Raw genomic sequence first — 8,084 nt, forward strand, 5'->3', positions numbered from 1 at the left:
CCTATCCATCTCCATCAGATGTATATAGCACCTTTCAACGCAAGGCAATTGAAAGTGCCTTACAAAAAATGAAAGACATTAAGCATTAAAAGAAAAGTTAATAAAATAAGCATTAAAAGGACAAATACATGGATAAAAGTTACAGTGCAATTTAAAATATGAATAGTTCAATTTAACATTAAAAAGGAGAAGTTACATGGATAAAAGTTACAGTGCGGTCTAAAATATGACTAGTTCAATTAAAAGCATAATAACTGAACGCTGCTTCTCCATGTTTGGTTCTGACTCTGGGGACAGAAAGCTGACCAGTCCCTGAAGACCTGAGAGATCTGGATGGATCATCATTTAGCAGGAGGTCAGAAATGTATTTTGGGCCTAAACCATTCAAAGCTTTATAAACCAGCAGCAGTATTTTGAAATCTATTCTTTGACACACAGGAAGCCAGTGTAAAGACTTCAGAACAGGAGTGATGTGATCCACTTTCTTAGTGTTAGTGAGGACTCGAGCAGCGGCGTTCTGAATCAGCTGCAGCTTTCTAATAGATGTTTTAGTGAGACCTGTGAAAACACCATTGCAGTGTCCAGTCTACTGAAGATAAAGGCATGGACAAGTTTTTCCAGATCCTGCTGTGACATTAGTCTTTTAATCCTAGATATGTTCTTTAGGTGATAGTAGGCTGATTTAGTAAGTGTAAATCACTTACACGTGTGTGTGTGTGTGTGTGTGTGTGTGTGTGTGTGTGTGTGTGTGTGTGTGTGTGTGTGTGTGTGTGTGTGTGTGTGTGTGTGTGTGTGTGTGTGTGTGTGTGTGTGTGTGTGTGTGTGTGTGTGTGTGTGTGTGTTTGTTTGGTTGGGGGTAGCCAGATGTTCCTCTTTGTGCCTTTAGGCCATAAAACCCCCAATGGTCGCTCTGTGGTCTTGCTCAGATTCTCTGCCCCTCCAAAGGTCACGCCTGTGATTGACCTCGGGTGCAGGATTTTAGGAGCAGAGGAAAGGGGAGATTCCGTCCAAAATGCAAACCTCTCCATGACTTGTCTTTAAAATGTTCTTTAAGTCCTGTATTAAGTCTTCTGTTATGTAGCGGAAAATCCCATTTAAAAATGAAGAGCAAAATAGTTTAGTTTACTTCTCTGTCTGTTCGGATTTGGAAATGTTTATGATTTATTTTGTGTGCTCGTGAACGAGAGAAGGAGAAAAAAAACATCTACCTTTGAACTGCAATTACTTATCTTAAAAATTGCAACATTATACTCCTTTAAAAAATTGCTCAATTCATCTAAACACATTTATTATGTGCACAATAAAACCTCAACAAGTATATTGATCCTGGCTTAACCAGCGACCTTTACTCTATTGTTCATAAGCTCAGTATTTGACAACTATTAGGATTGTAGTAATGTCTGTATAGACCAATTGTACTAGAAATAATTTGAAACAGTTTAATAAAGAATGTTAAACTATATTTAAACTGTAATTGAACTTCAACGTATATCAATAATCTGATTCCAGTGGCCAGTTGGAAACAGACAATCAACAAGGTTTTCATTTTGCAGCAACAGCGCAAAAGTTTCAATTACTGTCTGACTACATTGCATTTAGCTGACGCTTTTATCCAAAGCGACTTACATTAAGTACATTCGACTAGGAAGACACAACCTTGAAGAAAACAGAACCCTATAAGTACATCAGGCCTCACAGAGACAAGCACCTCTAGTGCTTCTCAACTGGCTATAGATAAGCCAGTCCTCATGTCTGAGTCTGGTTCTGTCTTATCTTCTTTGTTTTGGAATGTGTTCAATACATTACGTTTTTTTATTATTCATTATTACCATATAATACATAGATTTAAGAATAAATGAAACAAATAATACAACATTGAGCTGTTTGAGCTTTTCATCTTTACATTATTGTTTTATTTCTCTCAAGTCATTTAATTTTGGTGAAATAACTGAAGTTTTAGTTCATTTTACCCTGGCTGTGGACTGATTCATTATGAGTTGTTACAACGCATGCACAAGACGGCGGGTAGACAAACAAACACGAAACAATTATACAAACAAACACTGCAGTTAGACAAACAAACATAAAAACTCTCAACAACTCAGCCTGACAAAAACTCTTCCAGCCTATTTTAATCCGAATTAGGGAGACTTTCAGAGGGGCCATTAATTATGAGAGCCCTCAATACTCATAATTCTCGTGTATCAGCAAACACAGCCAAATTCAGCAATTCATACAACATTCTCAAACCACACATTGAGCACTTTCTTTAGTTCAAAAGTGTCAATAATCGCGGATAATGCTGTATGCTCCTTTTTTCTACGTGCAGCTCTCCCCAGGGGGCGGAGAATCGGCACCTCAGCAGAAATGCTATTTATCCTCTGAAAACTCCTAAATTCGGCGATTTGTTTAAATACAAATCTTGCGACATTGCTTCTAATTCAGAAAATCCACTTTGCTGGTGCATCTCTCAAAAGTTTCTCTGAATATTTGTTGTGTGTAATTGCCTGGTGAGTTAATTCCAAGAAGCACACACAGAGGAGATCGATGAAATTCGATATTCCTAGGTTATCATTAGCCCCAAATATTCTCATAGTTTTCACATAGGCCGTGTTTGCTCGTAGACACCTGTCCCAGCAACAAACACGGGGAAATCGGCCAGGACAATATCCCCTTGACACCGATTCCTGAGGTTATAGATTAGCCTCCAGATGTAAATGAGTAGAGAAACCCAAAAAAAATGCAGCAGCTCAGTTCTCTCAGGTAATTTTAATACACCGTTGATCTCAAACGCTGGCGAGTCAATCTCAAAATAGAAATGTACTCACCAATGTTTCAAAGATCTGAAGGTGCCTGTTCGTGACGCCAATCTGTGAGAGAAACTTCCTGCTCAGCAACGTTGATGGAAGAAATGGAGGCTGGAGTCCGCTTTATATCAAACACTGAGTTTAATGAGAGCCAACGGCCGTGAGTGAGCTCAAAGCGTTTACACAACATGCTATGAGAAAACCCTCCAACTCACTGAAGCATTACACAGAAAACACAGACGATCTACCGGAGAATTCGGGAGGGGCCTCTATTTCGCGCGTCTTCTGATCGATAATCACAAAAACAACAAATATTCAGAGACAAAGACAGTCTGTTAAAGTCCTCTGGCAGTTAGTCACAGTCCCCCAACAGGAAAGCGGAACCTTTAACCCTTTAACCTTTAAACCTTTAAACCTTTAAACCTTTAAACCCCTGCTCTAAGTTATGGCAGACCTATGTGAAACACAAAATGCTTTTTGGTACAAACACTTAAACAAAATATTTCCCTCACAAGTAGAATTATTGGTTATTTTTACTGACCCATTATCCTAGAAGAAGCATGTATTCCTGAATGCTTAGTGTTACCCTCTTACCCTACAATACCACAATGAACTTTCTTTGGAAACTAAGATGCCTTGAAAATTGTATTAAAGCAGTTTTGACTATATATTTGAACCCCCATACTTACACATCCATAATCAATGTAATAATATCTGACCAATCAGCTGTGATAAAGCAGTAGGACACTGTAGGACAAGTAGGACACTGTTGAGATTCCCTTAAGGTAAACTAATGTTTAACTGAACTGAAACTCAATAAACAGGGGGGAACACAGTGGCAATGTTGCCTGCCTACACTCAAACTGTGTGCTGTCTCGCTCTTCCTCATTGACCTGTAGCACAAGGCTCTCACGCTGACCTGCCCTGTCAGCCTGTCTTTATTGGACACTGAATGAAAAAAAACAGAGCAACAGCGTTAGATCTATACTCACGTCAAAACATCTATGGCAACATTGCTTTACAAAAGCCGATACCATTATGCAGTGTGGCTAACAACAAGACAACCTTGGCTAGGCTATAAGGCTATTAAACGATAGTATTTGTTAGCAAAATGGCTAATGTTTTAAAGAATTAACACCAGAAACAGTACATAGCGTTACCCAGAGCCCTATAGTAGTCTACTATAGTAATAGTATAATAATAATAATAATAGTAGTTATACTATAGGGCTCTGGCGTTACCTAGCTTTTGACAGCTAACGTTAGCATAACCCGGAGCATAAGCTAGCTGGTTAGTACCTGTTACCTTCTTACCTTCATAGTTGTGTATATATGACGCAGCATATAATTTGAAGCCTTTATCGAGTTTGCTGGCTGGGGCTTTAGTCGTCCGGCAAATCCGATGAACATCCGACATTTTTAATTTCGGAAGCTCTTGTAGGCAGCGGGTGTAGAAGGTCGTCATTTTTCATCAACAGGAAATGCATCAGCAGCTCTGAGTAGAATGCGGAAGTGACTGTGCATGTAGCCTATTCAATTCAATAGCTTTATTAGCATGACCATAGTTACATGCAATTGCTAAAGCTCTGTATAGTTGCAACATCTATACACAAAATACATAATTATAAACAAACTGCTAAGAATTCAAATGTCCTTTTTCCGCGGTACTCACTATGGCCCGTGTTATTTGCCTGCACTTGATTTGTCATCTCTTTTAACAATGTTCTTCCCTCACTTTATCTTCTCTTCACGTGAAGCTCTCCTCAGCTGGTGTAGTAGTTAGGCACGCTCATATGACGCTCTATGTATAAAAACAAAACTTGCCTCCTTATATCTTTCTCCACTTAAATTAACTTTCTTTCCTCCCGATTTACATCACTCTTGTTCGTTCTCTCTAGGTCTGGTCCATATAATAGAAGAGTTACGTCATCTCCGTTCACTCCAATGGACCACTTTTTTACAGCAATGGCGGATCGTGGAGCCTCTCAATCGTTCCCCGGAAGTTAGCGCCAAGGCTAGCAGAGCTGTAGAGTTGCAGCATAATAGACCGTTCGTGACGGACTTTTAAAGGTAAGAAGAAGTTTAAAGATTTATATTGCGGATATTATCAGTACATCTGATTCAAATTAACATGTGTATTAAAGGATGCCAGTGGATTATCCCTAAATTAGTAGATTTAGGGAACGTTTACAGATAACAGATTAAGCTAGGATACCGAAGCAAGTTAGCAACACACGTTGAACAGCCTTTTAATTGTAAATTCCGTTCTCTTAATGTAATTTCGTCCAACGTTGTTGAATTAGAGAAGAGGGGCTTCTAAACGGGATTGTATGCGGGGGTGGAGGGAGTTAAATATTAGATAAATATAACGTTGGTGCGTGTAAGAGTGAGTGTTTTTAGCAGAGCCATATTGTGTCCTTGTGATTATGTTGATTATTACCTGTCTGTATAATGTTGCAGCTCAGCTAATTTTGGATTGATGGCAAAGGGAGAGGGACTTAAGTGAGAATGAAAACACAAGGTAAGTTTAATACTATTGTTTTATATAAGTAAGCATACTAAACATGTATGATATCACTGTATTATATATAAGTAATCTTGTTAGTAACCTACTGTATGGCAGGTGGAGGGGCAGTGATGTTACAGGTGGAGGAGCAAAACTGCAAGACTGCAAACTCACAAGACAGAGAAATCAAAGTTTGTTCTCCAGAGAAGAGGTTGATTTCACTTACATTTTTTATTTCATATTCTCTAAAGATGTGGACATGGCAACAAAAAAAACTTGAGAGATGTATCCAAGACAACTGTAACAACATGAGTAGAGAGCCACCAAGGTTTTTCAAGTCCCTCTCTTACTCCATTTTGCCAACCCAAACTTCCAGGTACATGACGGGACACCTTGATTGTTTTTGTTGTTTGCGCTCCTCTGGCTGGGTGCTGGCAGGTGGAGGGCAGTGATATTGGCAGGTGGAGGGGCAGTGATGTTACGGGTGGAGGGGCAGTGATGTTAGCTGGGTGCTGGCAGGTGGAAGAGCAATGTTTAGTCCAAATATTTCCATTGCAACGGCTAATGGAAATGATTGCAGCTGTGGATCTGTTTGGGGGTTGCTGGATGTGGTAGCTTGGCTGCTGTTGTTCCTTTTCACCTTTTTGGATTGGCTCTTGCTTCCAAAATGGCCATCTTTTAATTTTATTTATTTTATGTAATTTCTGATTTGTTTGGCCTCAATTCTCAGCCTCAGCCGTATGAATCTTTTTACGAGTTTGTGTTGAACTCCACAGCATGACGGAAGCCTGCTGGAGAGGGCCTGAGCTTCTTTCTCCAAGACACCCACTGCGTTGGGGAGCTGCATGAGGGAGGAACCAGTCTTGGTCCTAAATAGTTCCTCAATTTGGTGAATGAAGTCAAAGGCTTCTTGGGAGGGACGACAAAGAGCACCTGCCTTGAAGTCTTTCAAGTCCACTAACAAGCTGTTGTCACCAGAAGCATCATGGTGCTCTGTTGCAATTTTGCATTTTTCACAGATGCTGGCAAACTTGATGATTTTGTGGATGATGTAGCCTGCAAGATGGAAGAGAATACATTTCTCAGTTTTTGTGAGGTCAGGTGCTGCTGCTCTGTTCACCGCCATCAGCTGTTCCACTCTGACTGATGGAGTGATTGTTGGCTCCCCTGTGTCCAGGAAGTCTGCCAAAAAGCTACTGTGGTCTTCCTGGTAGCTCCCAGAGCTGATGGTGGTGAGGAACTGCCCCAGAGATATGATTATCAGTGCATTATGGAATTCCACTGGAGTTGGGACAGGATTTTTAGACCTCACACAGCTGAATGTATTTTCAAGGCAGTCTTGTGTGAACCTTGACGTTAAAACAAACCTGTGTCCTTGTGTAAGCATCTCCTCTTGTATGGCCAAAATTGATGTTGTTGCCATTATCACCCCATGTTTGAACAGGCTTCCAACCTCCCTTTTGACCTATCTTTATCCCACGAAACAGATGGACGATGTTCTGGAGGAAGGTCATGGCCTTTTGGTACTCCATCTTGAGCCTGCTCAGGGCTGTAATTGGATGGCGAGATGACATCAGATCAAACCAACGATCAACCTGCTCCAGGAACCACGCTGTCGTCAGGTATGACAGAGGGCGGTTTTCTTGCTGCACCATGTATTTCAGCCCAGCACTTGTAGCCTTACTGAACACATTTAGAGCAAGACCAACCTTCATCTTATCAAAGTGACTTGGCTCGATGGCTGCAGCTGAAAGATGGGGAGCTATTTTTAAGGCCATCCCTTCCTCAAAGGTCAATAAGTCCTTAATGGGGACCACAGAAACCTCGTTAGAGGGGAGGTTCTCTCTGTTAACAACATCCTCAGGAATTATGAAGACCTGCCCACGGACAAGGGCACTTTTTAAATTTGTTACCAGATGTGGGACATCGGGCATGAAATATAGCTGCCTGTCTGGTTTTGCTGGATGTGGCACCGATGTTTTATTTTGGTCCACCCCAAAGGATTTCCACATGGCTCGGTTAGGGCTACCCATGTCGGTGGTGACATCAAGCACATGTAGCCCTATGGATGCTGCCCTCTGTATTATATCAATAATTATTGGCCTGTACTCTGCTCCATTGGTAGAATTGCCAGTGTAATGATATGCCACTACTTGCTTCCACCATGTTGTGTTTCCAGCCAACATAAACACACAAGCATGTGTTGCCACCCCTGTGTGACCTGGTAAAGTCACATCACCGTACAGTTTGTCTGTAATCATGTCTAACTCCACACTTGGTGTGATTGCCATTTCATCCAAGGTCAACACACACTCCCTTTCAAGGTCTGTCAATCTATCTGCCTTCAATTTTAGGAAATCAAAGACCTCTGTCAACACACCAGGCTCAAATTTAACACATTGCATCCTTCTTTGCAGTGTCCTTATTCCTGGAAGGGGAATCTTCAATTCCTGCAGAGTTTTGTAACCCGTTGGTCCGCTCGCAAAGCAAATTTTTAAAGCCTTCTTAAGGCGAGACACGGCAGGCAAAAACATCGTTTTTCAAGTACTGGTCAATTTTGAGATGTTGTGCTATTTTGATTCTATAACATGTTTTCTTTCAAGCTTTTGGAAGGAAAACGTACAAAATACACATTTAAGTGTTTATTTTACTATAGTTTGTCTATTTGCGTCTGTAGATTTCTCCTAAATTCACCAAAAGTTAGCATTCTAACGTAACATAAAGTACCGCGACCGCTGTGTGCACCATGTCAACAGAGGTATCGCTAGAAAG

Source organism: Pseudochaenichthys georgianus, chromosome 5 (assembly GCF_902827115.2).
Source record: "Pseudochaenichthys georgianus chromosome 5, fPseGeo1.2, whole genome shotgun sequence".
Classification (NCBI taxonomy): domain Eukaryota; kingdom Metazoa; phylum Chordata; class Actinopteri; order Perciformes; family Channichthyidae; genus Pseudochaenichthys; species Pseudochaenichthys georgianus.